The sequence below is a fragment of the Centruroides vittatus genome, unplaced genomic scaffold (genome assembly GCF_030686945.1).
Source record: "Centruroides vittatus isolate TY-2023 unplaced genomic scaffold, ASM3068694v2 contig_375, whole genome shotgun sequence".
Taxonomy (NCBI): Eukaryota; Metazoa; Arthropoda; class Arachnida; order Scorpiones; family Buthidae; genus Centruroides; species Centruroides vittatus.
The window spans coordinates 1,097,527-1,111,425 of NW_027122197.1; the positions used below are offsets into that span (position 1 = coordinate 1,097,527).

The window sequence follows — 13,899 nt, forward strand, 5'->3', positions numbered from 1 at the left end:
TACTTTTTCCCTAATTTTTCTTGCTGCTTCAGAAATGTCCTGGAAACTCACCACTTTAAATTATACGTGACGAAACTTCTTAATTTAAAATTTATTATTATTATTTTTTTAAAGAGAAATTTCAAAAAAATAAATTAGAAATAATTAAAAATGTACAATAAGGAAACCACTCAGATAATCTAAATTTACTTAACTCGATTTGTTAATGGAGAATTATATTTTTAAGCGTGAAGTGATTACTGATTAACTTCTCACTCCCCAAGTAGTTTAATGGCATTACATAAATTTTCTTTTTTTTAACGTCAATAATTCCGTGAGATTTTTCAATAAGCAATTAAAAAATATAAGCAAGAGAAGGTTAAAATGTTATTCTAGTGGTACCATTGTAGTACATACATATCCCATCTACAGGAGAATCATTCCATGCACGTCACTCTTCATACCCCCCTCTTACTACTTGGCTAAAACTGTGCACACACTCATTTAGTGTCCAAACATGGATGTGCCATAAAGAAGAACAAATAAGGTACAGGAGGGTGTTTTCTTTTTATATCCTTGTTCACTTTTTAAATAGTAGCCTACTATATATATATATATATAAACATACATTTTTTTTTTTGGTTGCTGAAGTTGACATCGAATTAACATTCCATTCTCGTTTTTAATTGTTGAAGTACAGTGTATCTTCGATACTCTTGCAAGAGGGGAAAAACAGGAGAAATCCCTATTCTATCGTTCAAATTCCTTTAGTACTTGACTATATTGCAACAGAATTTATATTAAAATTCTTTTGTAAACGTTTTTGGATTCTTTCGAGGAAACAAGTTTCCAAGAAACAGTAAAGGTTTTATGTGATGTCATTTAGTAATTGGATTTCCATGATTGGTACTTTAAACTTTATACGCATACCGATTTTTCTTTCATGAACTCTTGTACATTTTGATGGTTTTTTTCTCTTCTTTATCTTTCGTCTTATATCTAATTAAATAATAACGTTTGGTATTTGCTGCAACGTTTTTTCTAACAAGGAAACAAATCTCCTCTTCTCTGTCTCTCTGCTCTCATTCACTCTACTGCTTTTCAATTATGAAACTGTGTAAAATATACAAAATCATATGTTTGTATTCTATTTTACTACCATTAAGATACTCTTTGTATCTCTTTTAAGCTGCTTGAAAGTTTAAGTTTTCAGAAAAAAACTTTACTTTCTCAGTAGACCGGGTTTACGTGTAAGCTAAACAATAGCCTTAAGTCACGAAGGTCTTCGAGATATTGAAGAATGGAACGAGGATCTTCGTAATACTGTATTCATTATACACATCACATATCGCTTATTATTATTTGGTAGGGAGGGAGGACCTTTCGTGTGCTGCAGTTCTGCCCAACGATAAGTTTAAATTCTACTTAAAATCGTTCTTTAAAAGTGTTTAAAATATGAAAATCTCACTACAAAGTAGCAGTTTGGTGTGTTGCTGTGTGCACGGGGATGATGATTTAAATTATATAAGAAATATAAATTCATAATACATATAAAATATAATTTTTTAACGATTTTTTATTATAATTATTTCATGATATATTCCTGTATATACTTAACACATAATCAATTTTATCAATTCACTAAGTAGGCCAATAACACTAATGTCAGGTGTTATCTATAAATTGACTTTAATATTGATTTCTTAAATCCACTTAAAACGTATGACTATATATTTTATGCTATAAATTTTATATATTACATCTATATAAATATTTATATATATTTTTTTTTCCTTTCTATTTTCATAAATTATTCATTTATTTTTTCTTAACATTTACGCTTGATTATAATGAATAATTAATAAATACATTTAATTTCTGTATAAAGTATATTAAATATAACACATCTTATTCCGATTTAAAAAATAATATTAATTTTTAAAATGTTTTATAAAATAAAATAATAATAAATAGGAGCAAATATTTATTGTGAATATTTAATTTTTAAAAATGACGTAACTTCTGGTCCATACTGGAAGTTACGTAAGTTTACCGGGCCATACCGTAAGTTTTTATATAGTTAATCGAAGTCTCCGGCTTTTAATCTTTCCATATATGGTCTGGATTTTAATAGTGTCTTGCACCTGTAGATCATACTTCTCCTGATAACACCCGAGTCGTGCAGATAATCTAACTCCGTACTGGAGAAAATTTTGAATTTAACTCACGTGACTTTTGGTCCAGACTGGAAGTTTGTATATAGTTTTCGAGATTAACAACAGACAGACAGACGTACGACATGTACGGATCTGCAATTGAAAAATTGAAGATCAAAAATAAAATAAAATCAGATTTATCATCATTTTCTAGAAAGTGGAATAAACTGATTATAATATCATTAATAAAAATCAATACATTATATATATATTCTTTTTATTTATATAAAAAATCTAAGCTTACAATAATATTTTTATATTATAACTTAGAAATCAATTTTTCATCAGGATCAATCAATCACAGTTGAAAAAGTTGAGAAACTATTTTCGTATACAGTATTTCAACTTTTTACATTTTTATCAACTAAGAAATATATTTTAATGTGAGGGGAGGAGAGGTAAAAAATAAAAAAAATAAAAAAATAAAGTCATCTTTCAAAGCGGAGGGAAGGAGTGTTTATTTTCTAGAAAAGATGGTGCGATATCATTCAATAGTAGTTTGGTATCTTTTGCCTCTTGCGAGCATCAATCACAATTGTAGTTCTTCCTGTGTCTTCTTTCTGTGACTTTATTAATGAGCAAAGGAGTGTCTGTTTTACTGCAAAGCCTCATAACTCAACAAGGAAATTATCTAACCATGGTAGGAAGCATTGTCCTCTTCGTTAGTAGGAAAATCTCGATGGAATAATCTTCAATAGATGCTATCTTTCCCGAATATAAACTTTTAATTAATTTTCACTCTGCGTATTTTTTTATTTCTTCTTTCTCTCTCTCTCTCTCTCTCTCTCTCTTTCTTTCTCTTCAAGAAATTCATACAATATTATGTGCTGACGTTCCTCTGTTTTACAGATATAAAATTTAAATATTTCTTATATTTTTAACAATTACTTATCTTTTATCGCTTCCAAACTAAAATAGCTTTAATTTATGAGCCATTTTCAAAATTTTTTAAAACTTACTTATTTAAAAATTGGTACACTGACTTTGGGCCACCCTGTAATTTAATTTATAACCTTTTCTGTATAGTTTATATCGAATATTGTATATTAAATCTACATCTAGTGTTGTATCTTCATATTTGTTTATAAATCCTTCCATTAACTATTCAAATTTACTCCAGTATATATTCAAATTCTTATCTATGGATATCAGGAATGAATTACAACAAATATGAGGTTTATAATTTAACAAAATAGGTAAATTAGTTAATTTTCCACGTTTAAAACGATGGTAGGGAAGAAAGAATCTAGAAAGATAAAATAATACAGTGTCTATAGGATTCACAGTGTATTGTATTTGTAATTACAGATCGGTCCACGCAACATGACTTTTGTAACTGCTATCTGCAATGAAACCAGGAAGTACACTGTACATCCGATGAAATGAATTGACTTGTCTGCAAACGTTATGGCATCTGCAGCAGGAATATTCATGTAGGAAGGGCGTATACTATGTTAATACATAGTTGAACTGCATCGCATCTTTATTTAATGAAGTCGATTGCTAATAATTTGTAATATCCGTAAACACTACGTTACGTGATTTATCTGTAAATGAAAGATCGAAAAGATGACGGCCTGTTACGTTGTTTTACTCAGTAGAATTTGTATAAAACGGGATTAATCAAATTAATACGTTACGGATCCACGAATCGAAGGGGAGATTACTTCGTGTTGTTGTGCTTTTGATATCTGTTACCTTGATAAGTGATATTGAATAGGGGTATCCATTGGTACTTTTTATCAGATAGGGGAGAGGTAAAAACATGCTGTTGTATGCGTGTATCTTATGAATAATAAATTTATAAAACGCAACTTGGGAATTTTGTTAATTCCATAAATGAATTTCCTGTGTCTTTTGTCGTTGAGAATTAAATGAATTTCGCGATTTTCTACTTCAGATATCTTCTTAAAATAAATTTTTAGCTTCGTGAAATTTAATATAGCGCATGTTATAACTTTACGTCAAAAATAATAAGAAGAAGATGCGATGTGTTAATATATTCGGTGTAACTTTAATATTAATACACTTGGCTTGGTTACAAAAATCTGTAGTGAAGTACAGGATAATGATAATTAAAGAGTAGGTGTTGAGTGCTTTCTGTAGAAATAACTATTCGGTAATTCTCAATCAAATTTAGTCTTCGATATGCGGTTTCGATTTTTGAGAAGAAAATTTTACTTCGAACGTTAGCCGCATGGAAGAAATTTGGCGCTGCTGTTTCCTTAATGTGCCTTTTACCTACATTTTTAAAAACGAATTTTGGATAAAAGTCACAAAATGTTCTTCATAATTCTTCGACAGGTGAATAGTGTTGGTCGTCGTTTGTAACCCGAAATAAAATTGTTGCACTCTATTTCTTAACTTCCGAAATTCGTTAGAAAACGTACTATAAGGGGATAGCAGCGCCTAATTTCGCCCTAGCGGCCGAATTTCGAAGTAAGTATTTTTTTCTCGATAATCGAAACCGCATACTCAGAGCAGAATTTTAAAACCAAATTTGGTTAAGATTTATCCAATACTTTTTTCTACAGAGAGCTTTGAACACCTACATGATCACCCTGTACAGAAACTTTTTAAAAATAATTATTATAAAATTATAAATTAAATTTATGTATTATTTTAGTAGTATGTTTTATGTATAATTCTACATAAAATATGTGTATTTAAAGATTTATATATGAATCTTTATCCCCTCTTTTCAATTTTCGTTCGTACGTATCACCGGAATGAGATATGCAAATGAAAAGAATATCTTCACAAGTATCATACTCGAGTTATGAATCCAAAAAACAAGAATTAAAAAATAAATAAATAAATGTAAGTTTGAAAAATGTAACTTCGCTTCTTGCAACGTTGCAATGTCTTTCAGCAGTTACTACCATTTTATTCCAAGTCGGAGATATTCTATTTCCGTTTTCTAAGCTGGCAAATACTTGGATAATCGTTACGTTCTGAAAAGTTATCAGCTTTTTCAATTCCTTCACAACTTTTCTGGTTATATAGCTATGAAGCCTTTTTCTACTGACTATAGCAGATTTGAATCGGTTTGATATGCTGCCCTGGGGAGTGATCATCTCTTCCTATGGTAAATATGTCGAGAACAGTATGCTTTGCACACCTTCCCCCTTTCGTCCATTGTTCAATGAAGCTTAGCGGAAAATTGGATTTCTGAAGCGTGTGACATATGTCATCAGTTGAAGAAAGAAAATCAGGTGAGAAGACAGAAAAAGGAAGACAGTTCTTGACATCTCTTGTCAATTCAAAATAAATTTCGGATTATTATTATTATATTATTTATAGATAATGCACTTTCTGCTGAATTTATTTCCTGGTGTGGATTATTATTTACTACTTCATTTAAATTTATTTTATGGTTTAATCTTAATATATTGTGTCTGTACGTAAAAATAAGCTTATATATCGTAATATCTTATGAGAAACTGTGTAATTTTTTAGTTAAATAGTGCTTGATGCTAGATGATGTGGTAAGATCAATTGGACTGCAATATGAAAAAATTGAAGACTTATAAATTCCAGATATAAGTCGAGTCCAGATATGTAAAGCATATGGGCAGTAAGCCCCTGATTAACTGTATACGAACTTCCGGTTTATACTGGAAGTCACGTGATTTCAATTCAAAATTCCCCCTGAATAGAGTTACGTACATGATCGGCATTACTCCGTTGTTATCAGGAAAAGTATGATGTACAGGGGCAAGACACTACTAATTTGAGGTCGAGAGCATATATTTTAGAGGAAATAAATTAAAAACATGATTGAAAATTGCATTCCGACATTGTGACGATGTCACAATAACTTTTGCTCGTTTAAAGTTCCGATTATAATTCTTCGATATAGGAAGACGTAATTTGCAAAACATATTGTCAAAGAAAATAAATGAAGAGTGACAATTCCATTTGTAGAATGAATAGAAAAGTGTACAGCTATGCTTATCTCCCATACCGTGATCAATAAGAGGTCAATTCTAAGGTGAATGCGATCGTAACAGAGATATCATGCTATATACATTAGCAGATTGTCAAAAGATAGATCATCATGAGGAAATTGGTAATTAAAATGCAATAGTATTATTGCAGTTATATAAGTAATTGTTTTTCCAATCCGAAAGATATCTTGTTAATGATAGGATTTTTTTCTGACTCTCTTCATCACTATCATTTGGCTAAGAATGTTTCATCCTAATTATCCCATTAGCAAGGGTTATTCCTGTGTTCTTTATAAATACTCCAACCCTCTTATCCTTTTCTTAGATATCATTTACAAGATTTTCGCTAGATCTTCTTAAGATCCATTAATTTTATTGGATAGATAACATAAGGCTCATTTCCATATATAAGCTATTACACATATATTTGCATTTTGAATTCTCTTTATACATTTTCCACAAGAAGATAGTTGAATATTCCTCATCTAAATGATCTTGTTGCTTTTCTACTTTTACTCCTAATTTACATGTATATGGGAGTATTTAAAATGCGTTTTTTCCCCTCCTTTCTTTCAGTGATGTTAGGTAACTTTTTTCGTTTATTATTATTATGGTGGCATTCGATTATTTTCCAGTAAACAAATAAGATATTCAAGTAGAGTTTCTCCTAAATGTTCTATAGAATAATCAGTTTTTTTGGATTAAAAAAACAACACTTTTAAATCTTACTTTTTATAGATTCTTCCTGCGGTTGGTTTCCTGCAACTAAGCATAAAAAATTTTTTTTAATCTTAAATTTCCTGGTTGATTTAAAGTCATTCCAAAGCACTAAAGAATGACCTTTATTTTCATTAAACATAGTAAAACTTGTCCAAAGCGGAAACCTGCCTAAGAAGAAAAAATTCTTCGAAACGGAGCGATTTTTTAAAAAAAGAAACCTGTTCAAAACGGAAACTTGCCAATTTGGATTTAAAAAAATTCGGTACTGTTACATTCCGGTTTACACGGATTTTACTGAAGAGTTTTTCTAATATTGTTAATTCTAAATTAAGCTTTAGAAAGATGGAAACATTGTTGCTGGACTTTCCTGGCATTCTTAATTTGTTTTCCCTAATAATTGCTATAATTGCATTTGTCTTCAGACTGGTTCCGGAGACGTTCAGCGGGCGGGACCATATCTCCCGAACCAATGGTGTTATTTCCCTGAAAATTGCTAAAATTATTTCCCCCTAACACGAAATCTCCCTGTAAAATTTCAGAAAATTTCGACAAAAGGTGTAGGAGTTACTAAGCTTCGAATGATTTGAAAAAATTAAGCCCCAACCCACCAAAAAAAAAAACAATTTTTGCATTTCTCGATATTTCAAGATCCTCAAAGTTCAAAAATATAAAAATCTTAAAAGCAGTGGGTCTTTTTTTGACCGGCGGTCATACTTTCCCTCTTATATAACAGCCGGGAAAATAATTGAGTCTATTCGTTATAAGAAATGTAGAAATTTATGATGCAGTATCATGTATCTTATTGATAAGAACCTTCTGTACTTGATAGAAACCTTCTGCAGTCGATAAGGAAAAAAAAACAATCCAAATGTAATATTATCCATAAATTCTACCTCTAAGTATCTATATCAATTGGTATAATTCGCTTGGAAACTAAATCACTTTGCGAGATTTTCATCCCCCTTGGGGATTAAGTAAAGGAAATTTCAGTGACACGTTTGTCATTAGTCTCTTCGGATCAGAAATTACTAATAACATATCCTGTTTGCTTTAGGAATGATTTTCTATAAACTGGAGAAAGTCATTCCTAAGAGAAATCAAAATTACTTTTATGAATATTTAGAAGGATAGTCGATGTGTTTCACTTAGATCCTTTTCATCTTCTAGAATAATTAATACTGCATAATTAGGTGAGATAAGATAAAATTTTAATAAATTTTATATAAAATTCTAATAAATTTTTATTTAATCAAATTAAATTTCAACGTGGAAACAATTGCCTTTTTATCTTATAATAAATGCGTTTATAAACGTTGTGCGATGGTAGAAAATTGATTTATATTTTCTGATACGTTCGAGAAGTTTTCCTAATCTTATTTTGCCCTTACAAAATCCGTTTTTATTTTGTATTCTTTAGAAAATATGGTTAGGAGATTTCTGATGGATCATTGATAAATTGCATTTATAGTAGACTGCGAGTAACTTTCACTAGAAAATCAATTAAATCGAGCCTCATCCGTGAAACAAAAATCGCAAATTTTGAAATAAAACGCTATTAATTAACTAAAATTATTTATTATTATGAAGATTTATGCATTATTTGAATTTTCTGGAGTAAAAAAAAATAATGTTTTTATCATTCTTTCCAATGATTTCGCTCCCCTTTTCTTCGGTGTACATCAGAAAATAATTCAGTACAATTTTTAAAAAATTTTAAAGCTTATTTTCACAGGAGAGATATGTAGATTTGTCATTCATCAAGTTCTCTTTCTGAATGAATTCATTATAAATTATGATGAATATCGTTAATGTAGCAAACATTCTTAGTTGTACCTCGATTTATTGTAATGCAACGACATTAATGAGTTAGTTGTATGTGCATGTTGAATCATCAACAAGAAAGAGGGAAAAAAAGAAAAGATGGTGGAATATTCTTAGCTGCAAATCCTGTATATTAGAAATATTACAGTAGCAATTGAATAATAGTGTTGCTGCAGTAAGGATTTTAAGAAGATCAATAATTCACCCAGAACTTTAACGTACTACACTAGCTTTAGGAAATATTCCAGAAATGAGGTCGTGATTTGCATGTGTCTTAGTAAACTCCTTAGAGAAACTTAAGCAAAAGCAAACCAGAATTATTCACCAAGTGATGGATTCTTAACATTTAAAATTGGGAAGTAAATATGTTAAAAGTGAAGGTGCTGCTTGGTAACGTGTACAAGGAACTAAAGAATTTTCTTTGATGAAATTTTAATTGTTGTCATTCTTCACACTTATTATTCTTTCCCTTATAAAATATTTACCTGAGTAAAATTTAATACGACACGTGAATTTAGTGAGGTTTAAATACGTTAAATACATGTAAAATTTACGTGTTTTTTTGTTTGAAATGTTTTACTATTCTAATCTTTAATGAGTTTCGTACATGCTGATAATTTTCTAATGAATTTACTAAATTTAATTTAATTTATAAGTAACTTTTACTGTAATATCACCTTTATACATTACTTCTGTTAAATCAAGCATAATATATATAATATTTAGTTATTTAAATGAATATTTATGTATCGTTTCAGATGATTAATGGACAACTTTCAAAACAACAGAGGTGCTTCTCTAGACCCAGTACGGTCCAGTGTACAGTTTACGTTCGGTTTGATGTACAATGTTTCCTTCCCAATCTGTTAGTGAATTTTGTGACACCTGCCATCCCTCCAGAAAATAAATATGCATATGTGCACAGAAAATGTCATATCAACTATTCTCTACCTCTGTACCGAACAACAACAATAATAAAAGGAAATATATATCTATATATAATATATATACATACATATATCTTAGATAAAAAAAATAAACACAATGCCGATTCTGAAGCTTTCGATACTGTTAATGTTGTGGTATAGAGAAAACAAAAGTAAAAAAATATAATAATAAAGACATTCATGTCGAAAGATTAAAGGAAAAAACCATACTATTATTCAGTTTTTTTATGTTTTTACTTATAAAATCTCATTACAGATGGCAAAACCCATCGCTGGAGAATTATGTAAGAGAAAAATGGACAGAATGACATACTAAGATGGAGAAATGACGTGTTGTTTGTATGTTAAAGCTCATTTTCAGGTGAATATTTTATAAACAGACATTTTAAGTGTTATATATATTCAATTTTGTCTGGATTTAAAGAAAGTATATCAACGATTGGCAACAAAGTAAATACATGATGATAATAATTATGTCACCCCCATCAATGGATTATTATTATTATTATTATTATTATACTTTCTGTTTTTGCTGTATGTGTGAGAGGAAATTAACGAGTTATATAAGTAGAATAGTTGTTAAACGTAATGTTTCCATTGATTAAAAATTTATATTTTGAGTACAATATGTATGAAACAGAACTGTTGTTTCTTCATTCATTTCTTTCTATAACTCACGACACTTATACAATTTTATTTTTTACATAATTTCCGAATTAAAATACGAAATTTTATACCCATTTTTTAAAGTTAATAATAATGTTCAAATGCGAGAGACTTTACTTACTCTATCCAATTTGATACGTGACTAATGTTTGATACGTCTTTCTACGATCACATGTCACGACAGAATAGGAAATTTCCGAGAAAGTAAACAATATTTAACATAAGTTACGATTTTAACATATAAAATAATAATAAATGAATTAATTTTAGAATATATTAATAAATTTACTGCATTATATATGATGTTTATTATACAACATACTTGAGTCTAATGGTTACACATTTGAAGACGTTATAGGAAGATAAAGATGTTTACAAAGAAAATTAATTTATATAATCTCTTTGTTAATTAATTCTACGTTCAGAATAATATTATAAATATAAAATATTGTTAATATTGTTTTTAATATAGTATACAGCATATAATTTTCACAAGTTAAAGTAAGTGTGGCATGCACAGGAAAGATAAACATTTAAAGCCAAGTTTCTCAATAAAAAAAAAAAAAAAAAATATGTTCTTTTCCTTCCTCATCCCTCCTTCTAACCTTATTCTTTCACTCGATAGCATGGTATTGAGTTGCACAAAATAATTTATAGCCACTTCACAAGATGGTTCTCTGAACTCTTTATTAGAGCATTGTGCAGCCAATATGAGGACTTATACTCCTAGTCAATATTGTTCTTGTTTACAAGATCTTTCTATTATTGTTGACAAAAATAAGAAATCTATTTACTTACTTTACTTCTCTCTCTTTCTCTCTCTCTCTCTCTCTCTCTCTATATATATATATATCTCAATCAATCATTAAGAATATTCAAGAATAAGACTTAGTAGTAAGGAGTTTCAAATAAATTTAAAACTTGGATAAAAATAAAAATTTTTATATATATATATAACGGTTTTCTATATATTTGAAGAAAAATCTTTCAAATGGTTGCATATAAATCGTTTATCTTTTAACCATTTTGTTATATTTATATTGTTTTAACGGTCAAGAAATTCAAATATTTTTCCTGAATAAACAGAAATAAAAGAGAGAAAATCTTTATTTTTATGAATTTCCAGTAGAATTTTGATTAAATTAGGGGAATATATATTTTTTTATACGGTTTGAATATAAAAACTTATATATAATGTTATTCTAGTCATGCAGTTTGAAAAGAAGTTTGGTGAATCCAGAGATGTGACACATAGCTCGATTTACTGAAAGAAACATTTATCTGGATGCACTGTAAAATATCCATTTCCCAAAACATAAAAATACTATATTTTTTTCCTCCCTTACTCTAGCAATATTTTAGAAAACTGCGGGTTTTCATAAAGAAGAAAAATAACAGCAAAACACCGTTCTGATTTCAACTCCATTATCATTATGATGGCTGTCATATGTTTCTCTTGAATCTTTTCTCAGTATTCATTCTCTTGCTTTACTTTAATGCTAAGAAATTTTCTATATAATTTGCAAAAAGATATATTAAGAATTACTTATTTATTCGAACTATAAAGCAAAAAACATTTCGAGCTGTACAGCAAAATCACATTTAAAGCAAAAAAAAATCAGCTTTAAAGCAAAAAAAAAACAGCTGTACAGCAATAATATTTCGAGTTGTACAATATATTTAGAGCTGTACAGCAAAAATTGATTTGAACCGTGAATCAAAAAACAATACTTACAATATATACTTTTATTTCTTAATCAATTAAAATCACTCGAAGAAAATTACTTGATTTAATATTTCATTGATTAAAATTTTTAAAAAGTTGCAAAATTTATATTATTTAGTAGAAGTAAACAAAATTAAGTTGTTTACTTTTCTACACGTTTAACCATTTTTTTATTTACTATTAAATCGATTTTGAGAAATATAATTTTACTAAAAACAAAGATAAAATATTATCATTAGAAAATAACAAAAACATATATTAATTTGCAAAAATTCTATCTAGAAAATATAAAATATTGCCTTATAAACGACATAAATTTTAAATGTATAAGCAAAGTATCTGGAAGAAATCAAAGAGTAATGAAGTTTTCAATCTCTGTCACTATTTTCTTTAAAGAAAAATTAAAAAAAGAAAAGAAACTACCTTTTAGTAAATAAGTTTCTAGCACTTTTTTTAATAAGAAACTAAACAGCAATCGTTTCTCATTAATGACTTGTCTTTACAAAATAATGGCAACATTCATTATTCCATTCTTTTGAAGGTAAAGAATATAAACACTTAAACGATACTTCTCTTCAAAGTTTAAAATGTATTTATATATTTTTGTTAATTTACATTTTTATTTTATTTTTTCGACACATTTTAGTCACGTTTAAGAACATTTTCATCATCATTAACACTTCTAAACTGTGTTAATTTACGTTTAAAAAATTGTAACTGTCTTGCACCCCTTCGTAAATATTGTTTTTTTTGTTGGGATGCATTTGAAAAAATTGTAGATCTATAAATTCCCATTTTCTTCCGCCTCTCTGTCCGTCTGTTCATCCTTAAACTCGAGAACGGAGTTAGATGACCAGCATTACTCCGCTGTCATCAGGAAAAGAATGATTTACAGGGGCAAAACATTAAAATATATGCTCTCGATCTCAAATTAGTAAAGTGAATAAATCAAACGAGCAATTTTAATTATATTTTTAAGGGTTGCATTTTTTCATGTGTGTTTTAGGTTCTGATTAAGTGATTAAAAATTCACTTGTGTCCTTTAATTAATATAAAAATATTCGGGGATTTAATTTTAAAATTATATTTAAATTTGATATTAATCTCGCACCGAGAATTATAACTCGTATCCACCTATGGACGACATTTCAGGTTAAAAAGTAATGCATAAAAGTGGAAATAATTCTAATTTTTAATAATTTTATCCACTTTTTTATAATTTGTACTGTTTTTAGCATTACTTTTTTTGTATATCTGAAGGTGTTACTACAATTTGAAGGCAAATAACGTGAATATTATCATTAAACCAGTGTATAAAATATATTTTTATACTTTATAATTTGAATTTTACAGAAACGAATATCTTTTAATCACAATTAACACGCTTAACTATATATTCATTCGTTTCCTCGAAGTAATGAATACTTTTACGTCATTTTTTACATTTTCTGCAAAGTGTAAAATGACGTAAAGTTGACATAGTACACAACATTCCCGACGAAACGTATGCAGTTTATATTAATTTACACTTACAAAGTTGCTGCAGTAACACATTTTAAGTTTATTTCCACTCTCTAAACTTGTTAAAATTATTAGATTAATTCTGAAAACAACATTTATAATTAACCCTGTAAGAATATTATTTGTGTATTTAAGGTTGTTACCACTGTTTGAAGGTATTAGAAGGTAAGTATAAACATTTAAATGGAATTTCTCTTTGAATAAAAGTGTAAAAATATACTTTAAATTTTTTCCAACAAAGACTCGGCATTTTAATTACAATTAAGAATAATTTTACCATTAACTACATTCATATTTACACTTAAAATGTGTTATCTTCATAAGTTATTTTCACTCTGTAAAGTGGTTAATGT

At 28.4% G+C, this 13,899-nt stretch overlaps 1 protein-coding gene across 3 annotated transcripts in view; it reads left to right on the forward strand.

Moving 5' to 3' along the window:
• The window catches only part of LOC136975559 (leucine-rich repeat-containing protein 24-like), a 50,315-nt gene extending 40,048 nt beyond the window's left edge, over positions 1-10,267 (forward strand). For all 3 annotated transcript variants that reach the window (XM_067270638.1, XM_067270640.1, XM_067270639.1), the window contains one exon: positions 9,445-10,267. The gene's annotated coding sequence lies outside the window, so the exon portion shown is untranslated. The remainder of the gene's footprint in view (positions 1-9,444) is intronic.
• Positions 10,268-13,899: the final 3,632 nt, after the last annotated feature.